The sequence below is a fragment of the Bombina bombina genome, chromosome 11, assembly GCF_027579735.1.
Source record: "Bombina bombina isolate aBomBom1 chromosome 11, aBomBom1.pri, whole genome shotgun sequence".
Taxonomy (NCBI): domain Eukaryota; kingdom Metazoa; phylum Chordata; class Amphibia; order Anura; family Bombinatoridae; genus Bombina; species Bombina bombina.
In genome coordinates, this window is record NC_069509.1 from 172,294,407 (window position 1) to 172,315,593 (window position 21,187).

General features: G+C 43.1%; 1 protein-coding gene across 1 annotated transcript in view; it reads left to right on the forward strand.

Annotated features, from left to right (window-relative positions):
• LMTK2 (lemur tyrosine kinase 2) overlaps positions 1–21,187 on the forward strand; it is a gene marked incomplete at its 3' end in the record, with an annotated part of 424,271 nt that overhangs the window by 293,342 nt on the left and 109,742 nt on the right.

A 21,187-nucleotide genomic window follows, 5' to 3' on the forward strand; every position in this document is an offset into this window, starting at 1 on the left:
AGGATGGTTTAGATAAGGGTTTGTCCGCAAGTTCCTTGAAAGGACAAATCTCTGCTCTTTCTGTTCTTTTTCACAGAAAGATTGCTATTCTTCCTGATATTCATTGTTTTGTACAAGCTTTGGTTCGTATAAAACCTGTCATTAAGTCAATTTCTCCTTCATGGAGTTTGAATTTGGTTCTGGGAGCTCTTCAAGCTCCTCCGTTTGAACCTATGCATTCATTGGACATTAAATTGCTTTCTTGGAAAGTTTTGTTCCTTTTGGCCATCTCTTCTGCCAGAAGAGTTTCTGAATTATCTGCTCTTTCTTGTGAGTCTCCTTTTCTGATTTTTCATCAGGATAAGGCGGTGTTGCGAACTTCTTTTGAATTTTTACCTAAGGTTGTGAATTCCAACAACATTAGTAGAGAAATCGTGGTTCCTTCATTATGTCCTAAATCCTAAGAATTCTAAGGAGAAATCGTTACATTCTTTGGATGTTGTTAGAGCTTTGAAATATTATGTTGAAGCTACTAAATCTTTCCGAAAGACTTCTAGTCTATTTGTCATCTTTTCTGGTTCTAGAAAAGGCCAGAAAGCTTCTGCCATTTCTTTGGCATCCTGGTTGAAATCTTTAATTCATCTTGCCTATGTTAAATCGGGTAAGACTCCGCCTCAGAGGATTACAGCTCATTCTACTAGGTCAGTTTCTACTTCCTGGGCGTTTAGGAATGAAGCTTCAGTTGATCAGATTTGCAAAGCAGCGACTTGGTCCTCTTTGCATACTTTTACTAAATTCTACCATTTTGATGTATTCTCTTCTTCTGAAGCAGTTTTTGGTAGAAAGGTACTTCAGGCAGTGGTTTCGGTTTGAATCTTCTGCTTATGTTTTTCATTAAACTTTATTTTGGGTGTGGATTATTTTCAGCAGGAATTGGCTGTCTTTATTTTATCCCTCCCTCTCTAGTGACTCTTGTGTGGAAAGATCCACATCTTGGGTATTCATTATCCCATACGTCACTAGCTCATGGACTCTTGTTAATTACATGAAAGAAAACATAATTTATGTAAGAACTTACCTGATAAATTCATTTCTTTCATATTAACAAGAGTCCATGAGGCCCGCCCTTTTTTGTGGTGGTTATGATTTTTTTGTATAAAGCACAATTATTCCAATTCCTTATTTTATATGCTTCGCACTTTTTTTCTTATCACCTCACTTCTTGGCTATTCGTTAAACTGATTTGTGGGTGTGGTGAGGGGTGTATTTATAGGCATTTTAAGGTTTGGGAAACTTTGCCCCTCCTGGTAGGAATGTATATCCCATACGTCACTAGCTCATGGACTCTTGTTAATATGAAAGAAATGAATTTATCAGGTAAGTTCTTACATAAATTATGTTTTTTCTCTGTGCCCAGGCGTGGGCAAGAGATGTTCAGGATCCCTGGGCGTTGGAGATCATATCTCAGGGATATCTTCTGGACTTCAAAGCTTCCCCTCCACAAGGGAGATTTCATCTTTCAAGGTTATCTGCAAATCAGATAAAGAAAGAGGCATTCCTATGCGGTGTGCAAGACCTCCTAGTAATGGGAGTGATCCATCCAGTTCCGCGGACGGAACAAGGACAGGGTTTTTATTCAAATCTGTGGTTCCCAAAAAAGAGGGAACCTTCAGACCAATTTTGGATCTAAAGATCTTAAACAAATTCCTCAGAGTTCCGGCTTTCAAAATGGAAACTATTCGGACCATCCTACCCATGATCCAAGAGGGTCAGTACATGACCACAGTGGACTTAAAGGATGCCTACCTTCACATACCGATTCACAAAGATCTTCATCGGTTCCTAAGGTTTGCCTTTCTAGACAGGCATTACCAATTTGTAGCTCTTCCCTTCGGGTTGGCTATAGCCCCGAGAATCTTTACGAAGGTTCTGGGCTCACTTCTGGCGGTTCTAAGACCGCGAGGCATAGCTGTGGCTCCGTATATAGACAACATCCTCATACAGGCGTCAAGCCTTCAAATTGCCAAGTCTCATACAGAGATAGTTCTGACATTTCTGAGATCGCACGGGTGGAAAGTGAACGTGGAAAAGAGTTCTCTATCCCCACTCACAAGAGTCTCCTTCTTAGGGATTCTTATAGATTCTGTAGAGATGAAAATTTACCTGACGGTGTCCAGGTTATCAAAGCTTCTAAATGCTTGCCGTATTCTTCATTCCATGCCGCGCCCTTTGGTGGCTCAGTGTATGGAGGTGATCGGCTTAATGGTAGCGGCAATGGACATAGTGCCATTTGCGCGCCTACATCTCAGACCGCTGCAATTATGCATGCTAAGTCAGTGGAATGGGGATTACACAGATTTGTCCCCTCTGCTAAATCTGGATCTAGAGACCAGAGATTCTCTTCTCTGGTGGTTGTCTCGGGTCCACCTGTCCAAGGGTATGACCTTTCGCAGGTCAGATTGGAAGATGCCAGCCTTCTAGGTTGGGGTGCAGTCTGGAACTCTCTGAAGGCTCAGGGATCGTGGACTCAGGAGGAGAAACTCCTTCCGATAAATATTCTGGAGTTAAGAGCAATATTCAATGCTCTTCTGACTTGGCCTCAGTTAGCAACACTGAGGTTCATCAGATTTCAGTCGGACAATATCACGACTGCGACTTACATCAACCATCAAGGGGGAACCAGGAGTTCCCTAGTGATGATAGAAGTCTCAAAAATAATTCGCTGGACAGAGACTCACTCTTGCCACCTGTCGGCAATCCATATCCCAGGCGTGGAGAACTGGGAGGCGGATTTTCTAAGTCGTCTGACTTTTCACCCGGGGGAGTGGGAACTCCATCCGGAGGTGTTTGCTCAGTTGATTCATTGTTGGGGCAAACCAGAGATGGATCTCATGGCGTCTCGCCAGAACGCCAAGCTTCCTTGTTACGGATCCAGGTCCAGGGACCCAGAAGCGACGCTGATAGATGCTCTAGCAGCGCCTTGGTTCTTCAACCTGGCTTATGTGTTTCCACCGTTTCCTCTGCTCCCTCGACTGATTGACAAAATCAAACAGGAGAGAGCATCGGTGATTCTAATAGTGCCTGCGTGGCCACACAGGACCTGGTATGCAGACCTAGTGGACATGTCATCCTTTCCACCATGGACTTCTAATACAAGGTCCTTTCAATCATCCAAATCTAATTTCTCTGAGACTGACTGCATGGAGATTGAACGCTTGATTCTATCAAAGCGTGGCTTCTCCGAGTCAGTCACTGATACCTTAATACAGGCACGAAAGCCTGTTACCAGGAAAATCTATCACAAGATATGGCGTACATATCTTTACTGGTGTGAATCCAAGAATTACTCATGGAGTAAGGTTAGGATTCCTAGGATATTATCCTTTCTCCAAGAGGGTTGGACAAAGGATTATCAGCTAGTTCCTTAAAGGAACAGATTTCTGTTCTGTCTATTCTTTTGCACAAGCGTCTGGCAGAAGTTCCAGACGTCCAGGCATTTTGTCAGGCTTTGGTTAGAATTAAGCCTGTGTTTAAATCTGTTGCTCCCCCATGGAGCTTAAACTTGGTTCTTCAAGGAGTTCCGTTTGAACCTCTTCATTCCATTGATATTAAGCTTTTATCTTGGAAAGTTCTGTTTTGATGGCTATTTCCTCGGCTCTGAGAGTCTCTGAGCTATCTGCCTTACAATGTGATTCTCCCTATCTGATTTTTCATGCAGATAAGGTAGTTCTGCGTACCAAACCTGGGTTTTTACCTAAGGTGGTTGCTAACAAGAATATCAATCAAGAGATTGTTGTTCCATCATTGTGTCCTAATCCTTCTTCAAAGAAGGAACGTCTTTTACATAATCTGGACGTAGTCCGTGCCTTGAAGTTGTACTTACAAGCTACTAAAGATTTTCGTCAAACATCTTTCCTGTTTGTCATTTATTCTGGACAGAGGAGAGGTCAAAAAGCTTCGGCAACCTCTTTCCTTTTGGCTTCAGAGTTTTATACGCCTAGCCTATGAGACTGCTGGACAGCAGCCCCCTGAAAGAATTACAGCTCATTCTACTAGAGCTGTGGCTTCCTCATGGGCCTTTAAAAATGAGGCCTCTGTTGAACAGATTTGCAAGGCCGCAACTTGGTCTTCGCTTCACACTTTTTAAAAAATTTTACAAATTTGATACTTTTGCTTCTTCGGAGGCTGTTTTTGGGAGAAAGGTTCTTCAGGCAGTAGTTCCTTCCGCGTAATCCCTGCCTTGTCCCTCCCATCATCCGTGTACTTTAGCTTTGGTATTGGTATCCCATAAGTAATGGATGATCCGTGGACTGGATACACTTAACAAGAGAAAACATAATTTATGCTTACCTGATAAATTTATTTCTCTTGTAGTGTATCCAGTCCACGGCCCGCCCTGTCATTTTAAGGCAGGTCTAAAATTTTATTAAACTACAGTCACCACTGCACCCTATGGTTTCTCCTTTCTCTGTTTGTTTCGGTCGAATGACTGGATATGGCAGTTAGGGGAGGAGCTATATAGCAGATCTGCTGGGGTGATCCTCTTGCAACTTCCTGTTGGGAAGGAGAATATCCCATAAGTAATGGATGATCCGTGGACTGGATACACAAGAGAAATAAATTTATCAGGTAAGCATAAATTATGTTTTGTTTTTTTTTAAGTCCGCAATAAATGCGCAAGTTATAGAGGACTCTATGTTGGAGGATACTCCCTCCATATCTAAACCTATTAACTGTGTATATTGTGAGGAGGTTCCAGTTGAACCGCCTACGCAACTCTGTTCCACATGCTTTGACAATATTGCTATATCTAAAAAGAATAAAATATTTAGTACGACTGAGCCGTCCACCTCTGAGGGTTCTCTGACCCGCAAGGTGCGTTCCCTGCAATCATCTCTGATTACACAAGCAGTTCCCCAGGGCATTACTAATCCTCCCGCGGGTGGGGCCCTTTGGCCTCCAGACTTTGCCGATCAGTTATAGATGGCAGTTTCTGCGGCCATTAATGCGATGCCTCCTCCTACTTAGCGCAAGCGGAAGGTTCGGCACTGCTATCCGTCTCGGGCCTTCGACTCCGCTGGATGTCTGAAAGATTATATGCTGAGGACAACTCCAACTTATCGGAGGATGTCACTTCTGGGTTGGAATCGGCTACTTCTAAGCCTTCTTCCATGGAGGAACCAGATTTTAAATTTAAAATGGAGCATTTGCGCTTTCTGCTGAAAGAGGTGCTTGCTACATTGGAGGTTCCAGAACCGAAACTACTGGAGGAACCTTCGATCCCTAAACTTGATAGGGTTTACTAGGACAGAGTAGTGCCCCAGGCCTTCCCGGTTCCCGTCAAGATGGCTAACTATTAAGAATGAATGGGAGAAACTTGGCTTGTCCTTTTCCCCCTCTACTTCTTTTAAAAAGCTATTCCCTGTTCCAGAAGCGCAGCTTGAACTGTGGGGAACCGTCCCTAAGGTGGATGGTGCTATCTCCACGCTCGCTAAGAGAACTATTCCGCTAGAGGATAGCTCCTCTTTCAAAGAACCCATGGATAAAAAGATGGAGTCCATGTTGCGGAAGATGTTCCAACTCGCAGGGTTAGTTTCCCAACTGGCGGCAGCGGGTCGCTGTGGTGGCTTGTGCGGCTACCTACTGGTGACGCTCTATCATCAATGGTCGAGGTGGAGACTCCCCTTAATGAGATTCTAGAACGAATTAAGGTCTTAAGGGTAGCGCATTCGTTCATTTGTGATGCTAACATGCAGATTATTCGCCTGAATGCTAAGACATCAGGTTTTTCTTTTTTTAGCTCGCAGGGCTTTGTGGCTAAAGTCATGGTCTGCGACATGACTTCCAAGACTCAATTGCTTTCCCTCTCGTTCAAGGGAAAAGTTTTGTTTGGTCCGGGCCTGGATTCCATCATATCTACGGTCACGGGTAGCAAGGGTGCCTTTTTGCCTCAGGATAAGAAGGCTAAACCTAAGCTGTCTACTTTTTGTCCCTTTCGTTCGGACAAGTCTCAGCGCCAGCAGCCTGCCGCAAAGTCTTAGCAGTCCAAGGGATCTTGGAAACCAGCTAACTCTTGGAACAAGTCCAAGCAGTACAAGAAGCCCGCCAAGTCAGTCAGCATGAAGTTTTGGCCTCGATCAGTCCTCGGATCATGTAGGGGGCAAGACTATCTCTTTTTGCGGAGGCCTGGAGAAGAGACGTTATAGACCCTTGGGTTCTGGAGGTCCTAGCTCAGGGTTACAGGATAGGTTTCAAGTCCTATCCGCCCAGAGGCAGGTTCCTCCTGTCAAACATATCTTCAAGGCCAGAAAAGAGAGACGCCATCCTAGGGTGTGTGAGGGATCTCTCATCTTTCGGTAATCGTCCTAGTCCCTCCGGCAGGAAAAGGGCTGGGGTATTATTCAAACCTTTTCGTGGTCCCAAAGAAAAAGAGCACGTTTTGTCCACTTCTGGACCTAAAGGCCCTAAACTAGTTTTTGTCAGTACCATCGTTCAAAATGGAGACGGTCAGGCCAATTTTGCCCCTGGTTCAAGAGGGGCAATTCATGACTGCTATAAACCTTAAGGACGCTTACCTTCACGTTCCAATCCACAGGGATCACTTCAGGTTTCTAAGATTCGCCTTCCTGGACCAGCACTTCCAGTTTGTGGCCCTTCCGTTTGGTCTGGCAACTGCACCAAGAGTCGTTTTACAAAGGTTCTGGGAGCTTTACTCGCGGTAGCACCTTATCTGGACAATATCCTGGTCCAGGATCCGTTCTACAGTCTTGCGGAGGATCACTCAAGAGCTCTTCTCCTTCGGTCCCACGGGTGGAAGATAAACGAAGGAAAGAGTTCATTGGTCACCAGCAATAGGGTGGAATTCCTGGGACGATAATAGATTCTTCAGTCATGAAGATATTCTTGACAGCTCAGAGACGTTGCACACTTGCGTCCAACTGTCTAGCTCTTCAGACCTCCTCCAGGTGTATGGAGGTGATCGGACTCATGGTATCCAGCATAGATGTCATTCCATTCGCCAGGTTCCATTTCAGACCTCTTCAGCTTTGCATGTTGAGACAATAGAACGGTGATCATTCAGATCTGTCCCAACAGATATCTCTGGACAGACCTGTGAGGGAGTCCCTATCTTGGTGGACCTGACCGGGGGCAGCTGTCACAGGGGACATCCTTCTTGAGATCATCATGGGAGATTGTGACCACAGATGCAAGTCTCAGGAAGGGGAGCTATTTGGGGCACAGGGCAGATGGACTCAAGAGGAGTCGAGTCTACCTATAAATGTTCTGGAACTTTGAGCGATATTCAACACTTTGAGGGGTTGGCCCCTCCTGGGTTTGTTCCGATTCATCAGATTCCAGTCGGTCATTACCTTGGTGGCTTACATAAACCATCAGGAGGTAACGAGAAGTTCCCTAGCCATGAGGGAAGTATCTTGGATTCTGGAATGGGTAGAGACTCTCAATTGTTTGCTCTCAGCGATCCACATTCCGGGTGTGGACAACTGGGAAGCAGATTTTCTGAGCAGACAGGGGAATGTTCTCTCCATCCCGAGGTGTTTGTGGAGATCTGCAACAGATGGGGGACTGCGGAGATCTCATGACGTCCAAACTTGATTGCAGGCTACGGGTCGCGATCCAGGGATCCCCAGGCGGAACTGATAGGTGCCTTGGCGATACCCTGGGACTTCAACCTAATTTACATATTTCCACTGTTGCCTCTTCTACCTCATGTAGTGGCCTGCATCATTGAGGTTACCTTGTCGCAGGGATCTGCTGGTTCAAGGTCCTTTTCTACATCAGAATCTCGATTCTCTGAGGCTGACTGCATGGAGGATTTTCAGAAAGAGTGATACACATTTATTCAGGCCAGGAAGTCGGTCACTCGACTCATCTACCACAAGGTGTTAAGGACCTACTTGTCCTGGTGTGAGGAGCGAGGATACCCCTGGCACAAGGTCAGGTATCCAGGATTTTGGCCTTTCTCCTGGACGGTCTGGATAAGGGTCTTGCCGCCAGTTCCCTAAGGGGACAGATTTCAGCTTTATCTGTACTGTTTCATAAGAAGCTTGCGGAGTTTCCTGACATTCAGTCCTTTGTTCAGGCTCTGGTTAGGATCACGCCTGTCTTTAGGAATTTGGCTCCTCCTTGGAGCTTAAACTTGGTTCTTAAGGTTTTGCAGAGTGCTCAGTTTGAGCCTATGCATGCGCTTGACATTAAGATTCTTTAATGGAAAGTCTTATTCCTACTGGCTATTGCATCCGCATGCAGAGTCTGAGTTGGGGGCCTTGCAATGTGAGCCTCCCTACTTAGTTTTTCACGCTGATAAGGCTGTTCTTTGCACTGGATTGAGATTCCTACCCAAGGTGGTGTCAAGTCGTAACATCAATCAGGAAATGATAGTTCTTTCTTTCATGTAATTAACAAGAGTCCATGAGCTAGTGACGTATGGGATATACATTCCTACCAGGAGGGGCAAAGTTTCCCAAACCTTAAAATGCCCATAAATACACCCCTCACCACACCCACAAATCAGTTTTACAAACTTTGCCTCCAAGGGAGGTGGTGAAGTAAGTTTGTGCTAGATTCTACGTTGATATGCGCTCCGCAGCAAGTTGGAGCCCGGTTTTCCTCTCAGCGTGCAGTGAATGTCAGAGGGATGTGAAGAGAGTATTGCCTATTGAATGCAGTGATCTCCTTCTACGGGGTCTATTTCATAAGGTTCTCTGTTATCGGTCGTAGAGATTCATCTCTTACCTCCCTTTTCAGATCGACGATATACTCTTATATTTACCATTTCCTCTACTGATTCTCGTTTCAGTACTGGTTTGGCTTTCTACAAACATGTAGATGAGTGTCCTGGGGTAAGTAAGTCTTATTTTCTGTGACACTCTAAGCTATGGTTGGGCACTTTATTTATAAAGTTCTAAATATATGTATTCAAACATTTATTTGCCTTGACTCAGAATGTTCAACTTTCCTTATTTCCAGACAGTCAGTTTCATATTTGGGATTATGCATTGAATTATCATATTTTTTCTTACCTCAAAAATTTGACTTTTTTCCCTGTGGGCTGTTAGGCTCGCGGGGGCTGAAAATGCTTCATTTTATTGCGTCATTCTTGGCGCGGACTTTTTTGGCGCAAAAATTCTTTTCCGTTCCGGCGTCATACGTGTCGCCGGAAGTTGCGTCATTTTTTGACGTTATTTTGCGCCAAAAATGTCGGCGTTCCGGATGTGGCGTCATTTTTGGCGCCAAAAGCATTTAGGCGCCAAATAATGTGGGCGTCTTATTTGGCGCTAAAAAATATGGGCGTCGCTTTTGTCTCCACATTATTTCAGTCTCATTTTTCATTTGCTTCTGGTTGCTAGAAGCTTGATGTTTGGCATTTTTTCCCATTCCTGAAACTGTCTTATAAGGAATTTGATCTATTTTGCTTTATATGTTGTTTTTTCTCTTACATATTGCAAGATGTCTCACGTTGCATCTGAGCCAGAAGATACTACAGGAAAACCACTGCCTGCTGGATCTACCAAAGCTAAGTGTATCTGCTGTAAACTTTTGGTAGCTATTCCTCCAGCTGTTGTTTGTAATAATTGTCATGACAAACTTGTTAAAGCAGATAATATTTCCTTTAGTGATGTACCATTGCCTGTTGCAGTTCCCTCAACATCTAAGGTGCAGAATGTTCCTGATAACATAAGAGATTTTGTTTCTGAATCCATAAAGAAGGCTTTGTCTGTTATTTCTCCTTCTAGTAAACGTAAAAAGTCTTTTAAATCTTCTCTCTCTACAGATGAATTTTTAAATGAACACCATCATTCTGATTCTTTGGACTCTTCTGGTTCAGAGGATTCTATCTCAGAGATTGATGCTGATAAATCTTCATATTTATTTAAGATGGAATTTATTCGCTCTTTACTTAAAGAAGTACTAATTGCTTTAGAAATAGAGGATTCTAGTCCTCTTGATACTAATTCTATACGTTTGGATAAGGTTTTTAAAGCTCCTGCGGTTATTCCAGAAGTCTTTCCTGTTCCTAATGCTATTTCTGCAGTAATTTCCAAGGAATGGGATAAATTGGGTAATTAATTTACTCCTTCTAAACGTTTTAAGCAATTATATCCTGTTCCGCCTGACAGGTTAGAATTTTGGGACAAAATCCCTAAAGTTGATGGGGCTATTTCTACCCTTGCTAAACGTACTACCATTCCTACGTCAGATGGTACCTCGTTTAAGGATCCTTTAGATAGAAAAATTGAATCTTTTCTAAGAAAAGCTTATCTATGTTCAGGTAATCTTCTTAGACCTGCTATATCATTGGCTGATGTTGCTGCAGCTTCAACTTTTTGGTTGGAAACTCTAGCGCAACAAGTAACAAATCGTGATTCTCATGATATTATTATTCTTCTCCAGCATGCTAATAATTTCATCTGTGATGCCATTTTTGATATTATTAGAGTTGATGTTAGGTTTATGTCTCTGGCTATCTTAGCCAGAAGAGCTTTATGGCTTAAGACCTGGAATGCTGATATGGCTTCTAAATCAACTCTACTTTCCATTTCTTTCCAGGGAAACAAATTATTTGGTTCTCAGTTGGATTCTATTATTTCAACTGTTACTGGTGGGAAAGGAACTTTTTTACCACAGGATAAAAAGTCTAAAGGTAAAAACAGGGCTAACAATCGTTTTCGTTCCTTTCGTTTCAACAAAGAACAAAAGCCTGATCCTTCGTCCTCAGGAGCAGTTTCAGTTTGGAAACCATCTCCAGTCTGGAATAAATCCAAGCCTGCTAGAAAGGCAAAGCCTGCTTCTAAGTTCACATGAAGGTACGGCCCTCATTCCAGTTCAGCTGGTAGGGGGCAGGTTACGTTTTTTCAAAGAAATTTGGATCAATTCTGTTCACAATCTTTGGATTCAGAACATTGTTTCAGAAGGGTACAGAATTGGTTTCAAGATGAGACCTCCTGCAAAGAGATTTTTTCTTTCCCATGTCCCAGTAAATCCAGTGAAAGCTCAAGCATTTCTGAATTGTGTTTCAGATCTAGAGTTGGCTGGAGTAATTATGCCAGTTCCAGTTCCGGAACAGGGGATGGGGTTTTATTCAAATCTCTTCATTGTACCAAAGAAGGAGAATTCCTTCAGACCAGTTCTGGATCTAAAATTATTGATTCGTTATGTAAGGATACCAACGTTCAAGATGGTAACTGTAAGGACTATATTGCCTTTTGTTCAGCAAGGGAATTATATGTCCACAATAGATTTACAGGATGCATATCTGCATATTCCGATTCATCCAGATCATTATCAGTTCCTGAGATTCTCTTTTCTAGACAAGCATTACCAATTTGTGGCTCTACCGTTTGGCCTTGCTACAGCTCCAAGAATTTTCACAAAGATTCTCGGTGCCCTTCTGTCTGTAATCAGAGAACAGGGTATTGTGGTATTTCCTTATTTGGACGATATCTTGGTACTTGCTCAGTCTTTACATTTAGCAGAGTCTCATACGAATCGACTTGTGTTGTTTCTTCAAGATCATGGTTGGAGGATCAATTTACCAAAAAGTTCTTTGATTCCTCAAACAAGGGTAACCTTTCTGGGTTTCCAGATAGATTCAGTGTCCATGACTCTGTCTTTAACAGACAAGAGACGTCTAAAATTGATTACAGCTTGTCGAAACCTTCAGTCTCAATCATTCCCTTCGGTAGCCTTATGCATGGAAATTCTAGGTCTTATGACTGCTGCATCGGACGCGATCCCCTTTGCTCGTTTTCACATGCGACCTCTTCAGCTCTGTATGCTGAACCAATGGTGCAGGGATTACACGAAGATATATCAATTAATATCTTTAAAACCGATTGTTCGGCACTCTCTAACGTGGTGGACAGATCACCTTCGTTTAATTCAGGGGGCTTCTTTTATTCTTCCGACCTGGACTGTAATTTCAACAGATGCAAGTCTCACAGGTTGGGGAGCTGTGTGGGGATCTCTGACGGCACAAGGAGTTTGGGAATCTCAGGAGGTGAGATTACCGATCAATATCTTGGAACTCCGTGCAGTTTTCAGAGCTCTTCAGTTTTGGCCTCTTCTGAAGAGAGAATCGTTCATTTGTTTTCAGACAGACAATGTCACAACTGTGGCATACATCAATCATCAAGGAGGGACTCACAGTCCTCTGGCTATGAAAGAAGTATCTCAAATTTTGGTTTGGGCGGAATCCAGCTCCTGTCTAATCTCTGCGGTTCATATCCCAGGTGTAGACAATTGGGAAGCGGATTATCTCAGTCGCCAAACGTTGCATCCGGGCGAATGGTCTCTTCACCCAGAGGTATTTCTTCAGATTGTTCAAATGTGGGGGCTCCCAGAGATAGATCTGATGGCCTCTCATCTAAACAAGAAACTTCCCAGGTATCTGTCCAGATCCCGGGATCCTCAGGCGGAGGCAGTGGATGCATTATCACTTCCTTGGAAGTATCATCCTGCCTATATCTTTCCGCCTCTAGTTCTTCTTCCAAGAGTAATCTCCAAGATTCTGAGGGAATGCTCGTTTGTTCTGCTAATAGCTCCGGCATGGCCTCACAGGTTTTGGTATGCGAATCTTGTCCGGATGGCATCTTGCCAACCATGGACTCTTCCGTTAAGACCAGACCTTCTGTCACAAGGTCCTTTTTTCCATCCGGATCTGAAATCCTTAAATTTAAAGGTATGGAGATTGAACGCTTGATTCTTGGTCAAAGAGGTTTCTCTGACTCCGTGATTAATACTATGTTACAGGCTCGTAAATCTGTATCTCGAGAGATATATTATAGAGTCTGGAAGACTTATATTTCTTGGTGTCTTTCTCATCATTTTTCTTGGCATTCTTTTAGAATACCGAGAATTTTACAGTTTCTTCAGGATGGTTTAGATAAGGGTTTGTCCGCAAGTTCTTTGAAAGGACAAATCTCCGCTCTTTCTGTTCTTTTTCACAGAAAGATTGCTATTCTTCCTGATATTCATTGTTTTGTACAAGCTTTGGTTCGTATAAAACCTGTCATTAAGTCAATTTCTCCTCCTTGGAGTTTGAATTTGGTTCTGGGAGCTCTTCAAGCTCCTCCGTTTGAACCTATGCATTCATTGGACATTAAATTACTTTCTTGGAAAGTTTTGTTCCTTTTGGCCATCTCTTCTGCTAGAAGAGTTTCTGAATTATCTGCTCTTTCTTGTGAGTCTCCTTTTCTGATTTTTCATCAGGATAAGGCGGTGTTGCGAACTTCTTTTGAATTTTTACCTAAAGTTGTGAATTCCAACAACATTAGTAGAGAAATTGTGGTTCCTTCATTATGTCCTAATCCTAAGAATTCTAAGGAGAAATCGTTGCATTCTTTGGATGTTGTTAGAGCTTTGAAATATTATGTTGAAGCTACGAAATCTTTCCGTAAGACTTCTAGTCTATTTGTTATCTTTTCCGGTTCTAGGAAAGGCCAGAAAGCTTCTGCCATTTCTTTGGCATCTTGGTTGAAATCTTTAATTCATCTTGCCTATGTTGAGTCGGGTAAGATTCCGCCTCAGAGAATTACAGCTCATTCTACTAGGTCAGTATCTACTTCCTGGGCGTTTAGGAATGAAGCTTCGGTTGACCAGATCTGCAAAGCAGCAACTTGGTCCTCTTTGCATACTTTTACTAAATTCTACCATTTTGATGTATTTTCTTCTTCTGAAGCAGTTTTTGGTAGAAAAGTTCTTCAGGCAGCGGTTTCAGTTTGAATCTTCTGCTTATGTTTTTTGTTAAACTTTATTTTGGGTGTGGATTATTTTCAGCAGGAATTGGCTGTCTTTATTTTATCCCTCCCTCTCTAGTGACTCTTGTGTGGAAAGATCCACATCTTGGGTAGTCATTATCCCATACGTCACTAGCTCATGGACTCTTGTTAATTACATGAAAGAAAACATAATTTATGTAAGAACATGAGGCCCACCCTTTTTTGTGGTGGTTATGATTTTTTTGTATAAAGCACAATTATTCCAATTCCTTATTTTATATGCTTCGCACTTTTTTTCTTATCACCTCACTTCTTGGCTATTCGTTAAACTGATTTGTGGGTGTGGTGAGGGGTGTATTTATAGGCATTTTAAGGTTTGGGAAACTTTGCCCCTCCTGGTAGGAATGTATATCCCATACGTCACTAGCTCATGGACTCTTGTTAATATGAAAGAAATGAATTTATCAGGTAAGTTCTTACATAAATTATGTTTTCTGTGTCCTAACCCTTCTTCAAAGGAAAGGTTACTTCATAATCTGGACGTGGTTCGGGCGTTGAAGTTTTATCTTCAGGCCATGAAGGAGTTCAGACAGACTTCGTCCTTATTTGTGTATTCAGGGACACGCAGGGGGCAAAGGGCCTCTGCCACTTTTCTATCCTTTTGGTTGAGGTGTATGATCCGTCTGGCATATGAGACAGCGGGACACAAGCCTCAGAGGATTACGGCTCACTCAATTAGAACTGTGGCCTCTTCTTGGGCCTTTAAGAATGAGGCTTCTATGGAGCAGATTTGTAAGGCGGCCACTTACATACTTTTGCAAAGTTTTATAAATGACGTTTTTGCTTCAGCGGAAGCATGTTTTGGGAGAAAGGTTCTGCAGGCTGTGGTGCCCTCAGTTTAGGGTCCGCCTCCTTTTTGCCTTCCCGTTTTTTTCATTCAGTGTCCTTTAGAGCTTGGGTATTTGTTCCCACAAGTAATGAATGAAGCAGTGGACTCTCCGCCTATTAAGATAGAAAACATAAATTATGCTTACCTGATAATTTCATTTCCATCTGTAAGAGGAGAGTCAACTGCCCCTGCACTTTTCTCTGGTGCGAGGACCTAAATTTTAATTTTATTCTTCTGGCATCATTTTTACCTTGATATTTCTCCTACTGTTCCTTGTTCCCTTGGCAAAATGACTGGGGGATGAGGGGAGTGGGGGAGGTATTTAAGCCTTTGGCTGGGGTGGCCAGGTTCTTCATTCCCACAAGTAATGAATGAAGCTGTGGACTCTCCTCCCACAGATGGAAATGAAATTATCAGGTAAGCATAATTTGTTTCTCCAACATAGGTGTGTCCGGTCCACGGCGTCATCCTTACTTGTGAGATATTCTCTTCCCCAACAGGAAATGGCAAAGAGCCCAGCAAAGCTGGTCACATGATCCCTCCTAGGCTCCGCCTTCCCCAGTCATTCTCTTTGCCGTTGCACAGGCAACATCTCCATGGAGATGGCTTAGAGTTTTTTGGTGTTTAAATGTAGTTTTTATTCTTCAATCAAGAGTTTGTTATTTTAAAATAGTGCTGGTATGTACTATTTACTCTGAAACAGAAAAGAGATGAAGATTTCTGTTTGTAAGAGGAAAATGATTTTAGCAACCGTTACTAAAATCGATGGCTGTTTCCACACAGGACTGTTGAGAGGAATTAACTTCAGTTGGGGGAAACAGTGAGCAGACTTTTGCTGCTTGAGGTATGACACATTTCTTACAAGACTTGGTAATGCTGGAAGCTGTCATATTCCCTATGGGATCCGGTAAGCCATTTTTATTAAATAAGAATAAAGGGCTTCACAAGGGCTTTAAAGACTGGTAGACATTTTTCTGGGCTAAAACGATTGATTTATAAGCATTTTTAATAGTTTATAGCTTTGAGGAGTTATTTTATTCTTGGGAATTATGTTAAAGAAACGGCAGGCACTGTATTGGACACCTTTTTCACTGGGGGCCTTCTCTAATCATAGGCAGAGCCTCATTTTCGCGCCACTAATGCGCAGTTGTTTTTGGGAAGCAAGGCATGCAGAGGCATGTGTGAGGAGCTCAGATACATAGAAAAAGCTTTCTGAAGGCGTCATTTGGTATCGTATTCCCCTCTGGGCTTGGTTGGGTCTCAGCAAAGCAGATACCAGGGACTGTATAGGGGTTAAATATAAAAACGGCTCCAGTTCCGTTATTTTAAGAGTTAAAGCTGAATTTTGAACAATTCCTTCATACTTTTTCACATATTCAGTAATAAAGTGTGTTCAGTTTAAAATTTAAAGTGACAGTAACGGTTTTATTTTAAAACGTTTTTTGTACTTTGTTATCAAGTTTATGCCTGTTTAACATGTCTGAACTATCAGATAGACTATGTTCTGTATGTGAGGAAGCCAAGGTTCCTTCTCATTTAAATAGATGTGATGTATGTGACAAACAATTTAGAGAAAATGATGCCCAAGATGATTCCTCAAGTGAGGGGAGTAAGCATGGTACTGCATCATCCCCTCCTTCGTCTACGCCAGTCTTGCCCACACAGGAGGCCCCTAGTACATCTAGTGCGCCAATACTCCTTACTATGCAACAATTAACGGCTGTAATGGATAATTCTATCAAAAACATTTTAGCCAAAATGCCCACTTATCAGCGAAAGCGCGACTGCTCTGTTTTAGAAAATACTGAAGAGCATGAGGACGCTGATGATAATGGTTCCGACATGCCCCTACACCAGTCTGAGGGGGCCAGGGAGGTTTTGTCTGAGGGAGAAATTTCAGATTCAGGGAAAATTTCTCAACAAGCTGAACCTGATGTGATTACATTCAAATTTAAATTGGAACATCTCCGCGCTCTGCTTAAGGAGGTGTTGTCTACTCTGGATGATTGTGACAATTTGGTCATTCCAGAGAAATTATGTAAGATGGACAAGTTCCTAGAGGTCCCGGGGCCCCCCGAAGCTTTTCCTATACCCAAGCGGGTGGCGGACATTGTAAACAAAGAATGGGAAAGGCCCGGCATACCTTTTGTCCCTCCCCCTATATTTAAGAAATTGTTTCCTATGGTCGACCCCAGAAAGGACTTATGGCAGACAGTCCCCAAGGTCGAGGGGGCGGTTTCTACTCTAAACAAACGCACTACTATCCCTATAGAAGATAGTTGTGCTTTCAAAGATCCTATGGATAAAAAATTAGAGGGTTTGCTTAAAAAGATGTTTGTTCAGCAAGGTTACCTTCTACAACCAATTTCATGCATTGTTCCTGTCACTACAGCAGCGTGTTTCTGGTTCGAAGAACTAGAAAAGTCGCTCAATAAAGATTCTTCTTATGAGGAGATTATGGACAGAGTTCACGCTCTTAAATTGGCTAACTCTTTTACTTTAGACGCCACTTTGCAATTAGCTAGATTAGCGGCGAAAAATTCAGGGTTTGCTATTGTGGCGCGCAGAGCGCTTTGGCTAAAATCTTGGTCAGCGGATGCGTCTTCCAAGAACAAATTGCTTAACATACCTTTCAAGGGGAAAACGCTGTTTGGCCCTGACTTGAAAGAGATTATTTCAGATATCACTGGGGGTAAGGGCCACGCCCTTCCTCAGGATAGGTCTTTTAAGGCTAAAAATAAACCAAATTTTCGTCCCTTTCGCAGAAACGGACCAGCCTCAAGTTCTACATCCTCTAAGCAAGAGGGTAATACTTCTCAAACCAAGCCAGCCTGGAGGCCAATGCAAGGCTGGAACAAAGGTAAGCAGGCTAAGAAACCTGCCACTGCTACCAAGACAGCATGAGATGTTGGCCCCCGATCCGGGACCGGATCTGGTGGGGGGCAGACTTTCTCTCTTCGCTCAGGCTTGGGCAAGAGATGTTATGGATCCTTGGGCGCTAGAAATAGTCTCCCAAGGTTATCTTCTGGAATTCAAGGAGCTACCCCCAAGGGGGAGGTTCCACAGGTCTCAATTGTCTTCAGACCACATAAAAAGACAGGCATTCTTACATTGTGTAGAAGACCTGTTAAAAATGGGAGTGATTCATCCGGTTCCATTAGGAGAACAAGGGATGGGATTCTACTCCAATCTGTTCATAGTTCCCAAAAAAGAGGGAACATTCAGACCAATCTTAGATCTCAAGATCCTAAACAAATTTCTCAAGGTTCCATCGTTCAAAATGGAAACCATTCTGACAATTCTTCCTACCATCCAGGAAGGTCAATTCATGACCACGGTGGATTTAAAGGATGCGTATCTACATATTCCTATCCACAAGGAACATCATCGGTTCCTAAGGTTCGCCTTTCTGGACAAGCATTACCAGTTTGTGGCACTTCCATTCGGATTAGCCACTGCTCCAAGAATTTTCACAAAGGTACTAGGGTCCCTTCTAGCGGTGCTAAGACCAAGGGGCATTGCAGTAGTACCTTACTTGGACGACATACTGATTCAAGCGTCGTCTCTACCACAAGCAAAGGCTCATACGGACATTGTCCTGGCCTTTCTCAGATCTCACGGGTGGAAAGTGAACGTAGAAAAAAGTTCTCTATCTCCGTCAACAAGAGTTCCCTTCTTGGGAACAATAATAGACTCCTTAGAAATGAGGATTTTTCTGACAGAGGCCAGAAAATCAAAACTTCTAAGCTCTTGTCAAGTACTTCATTCTGTTCTTCTTCCTTCCATAGCGCAGTGCATGGAAGTAATAGGTTTGATGGTCGCGGCAATGGACATAGTTCCTTTTGCGCGAATTCATCTAAGACCATTACAACTGTGCATGCTCAGTCAGTGGAATGGGGATTATACAGACTTGTCTCCGACGATTCAAGTAGATCAGAGGACCAGAGATTCACTCCGTTGGTGGCTGACCCTGGACAACCTGTCACAAGGGATGAGCTTCCGCAGACCAGAGTGGGTCATTGTCACGACCGACGCCAGTCTGGTGGGCTGGGGCGCGGTCTGGGAACCCCTGAAAGCTCAGGGTCTTTGGTCTCGGGAAGAATCTCTTCTCCCGATAAATATTCTGGAACTGAGAGCGATATTCAATGCTCTCAAGGCTTGGCCTCAGCTAGCAAAGGCCAAATTCATACGGTTTCAATCAGACAACATGACGACTGTTGCGTATATCAACCATCAGGGGGGAACAAGGAGTTCCCTGGCGATGGAAGAAGTGACCAAAATAATTCAATGGGCGGAGACTCACTCCTGCCACTTGTCTGCAATCCACATCCCAGGAGTGGAAAATTGGGAAGCGGATTTTCTGAGTCGTCAGACATTTCATCCGGGGGAGTGGGAACTCCATCCGGAAATCTTTGCCCAAATAATTCAATTGTGGGACATTCCAGACATGGATCTGATGGCGTCTCGTCAGAACTTCAAGGTTCCTTGCTACGGGTCCAGATCCAGGGATCCCAAGGCGACTCTAGTGGATGCACTAGTAGCACCTTGGAGCTTCAACCTAGCTTATGTGTTCCCACCGTTTCCTCTCATTCCCAGGCTGGTAGCCAGGATCAAACAGGAGAGGGTATCGGTGATCTTGATAGCTCCTGCGTGGCCACGCAGGACTTGGTATGCAGATCTGGTGAATGTCATCGGCTCCACCATGGAAGCTACCTTTGAGACAGGACCTTCTTGTTCAAGGTCCGTTCGAACATCCGAATCTGGCCTCACTCCAACTGACTGCTTGGAGATTGAACGCTTGATTTTATCAAAGCGAGGGTTCTCAGATTCTGTCATTGATACTCTTGTTCAGGCCAGGAAGCCTGTAACTAGAAAAATCTACCATAAAATATGGAAAAAATATATCTGTTGGTGTGAATCTAAAGGATTCCCATGGAACAAGATAAAAATTCCTAAGATTCTATCCTTTCTTCAAGAAGGTTTGGAGAAAGGATTATCTGCAAGTTCTTTGAAGGGACAGATTTCTGCTTTATCTGTTTTACTTCACAAAAAGCTGGCGGCTGTGCCAGATGTTCAAGCTTTTGTTCAGGCTCTGGTTAGAATCAAGCCTGTTTACAAACCTTTGACTCCTCCTTGGAGTCTCAATTTAGTTCTTTCAGTTCTTCAGGGGGTTCCGTTTGAACCCATACATTCCGTTGATATCAAGTTATTATCTTGGAAAGTTTTGTTTTTGGTTGCAATTTCTTCTGCTAGAAGAGTTTCAGAGTTATCTGCTCTGCAGTGTTCTCCTCCTTATCTGGTGTTCCATGCAGATAAGGTGGTTTTGCGTACTAAACCTGGTTTTCTTCCGAAAGTTGTTTCTAACAAAAATATTAACCAGGAGATAGTCGTGCCTTCTTTGTGTCCGAATCCAGTTTCAAAGAAGGAACGTTTGCTGCACAATTTGGATGTAGTTCGTGCTCTAAAATTCTATTTAGAGGCTACAAAGGATTTCAGACAAACATCTTCCTTGTTTGTTGTTTATTCTGGTAAAAGGAGAGGTCAAAAAGCAACTTCTACCTCTCTCTCTTTTTGGCTTAAAAGCATCATCAGATTGGCTTATGAGACTGCCGGACGGCAGCCTCCTGAAAGAATCACAGCTCATTCCACTAGGGCCGTGGCTTCCACATGGGCCTTCAAGAACGAGGCTTCTGTTGATCAGATATGTAAGGCAGCGACTTGGTCTTCACTGCACACTTTTACCAAATTTTACAAATTTGATACTTTTGCTTCTTCTGAGGCTATTTTTGGGAGAAAGGTTTTGCAAGCCGTGGTGCCTTCCATCTAGGTGACCTGATTTGCTCCCTCCCATCATCCGTGTCCTAAAGCTTTGGTATTGGTTCCCACAAGTAAGGATGACGCCGTGGACCGGACACACCTATGTTGGAGAAAACAGAATTTATGTTTACCTGATAAATTACTTTCTCCAACGGTGTGTCCGGTCCACGGCCCGCCCTGGTTTTTTTAATCAGGTCTGATGATTTATTTTCTCTAACTACAGTCACCACGGTATCATATGATTTCTCCTATGCAAATATTCCTCCTTTACGTCGGTCGAATGACTGGGGAAGGCGGATCCTAGGAGGGATCATGTGACCAGCTTTGCTGGGCTCTTTGCCATTTCCTGTTGGGGAAGAGAATATCCCACAAGTAAGGATGACGCCGTGGACCGGACACACCGTTGGAGAAAGTAATTTATCAGGTAAACATAAATTCTGTTTTTTTAATTGTTCTAAAGTCTAAAGCTCTCTACTTGAGTGTGATTATCTTTGAAGTCTCAAGAAATTTTTTAACTTGTTAGGTTCAGAATGTGAAGCAGAAACATATACATTTGAATATTATGCTAAAAAACAGTCCCCTACGATTGTGTGATTTCTCTTCATGCTAGCAAGTTTTTAGTCATAAGGCCCTAAGAATTGGTCTTTGTGTGTACAGACAGAGATAAGATAAGGACACTTTTGTATTTTATGGAGTGATACAATAAGAATGTTTGCTATCCTTGCAAGCTCAGCTCCTTTTGGTTGGTGGTGCTTTCACAAAG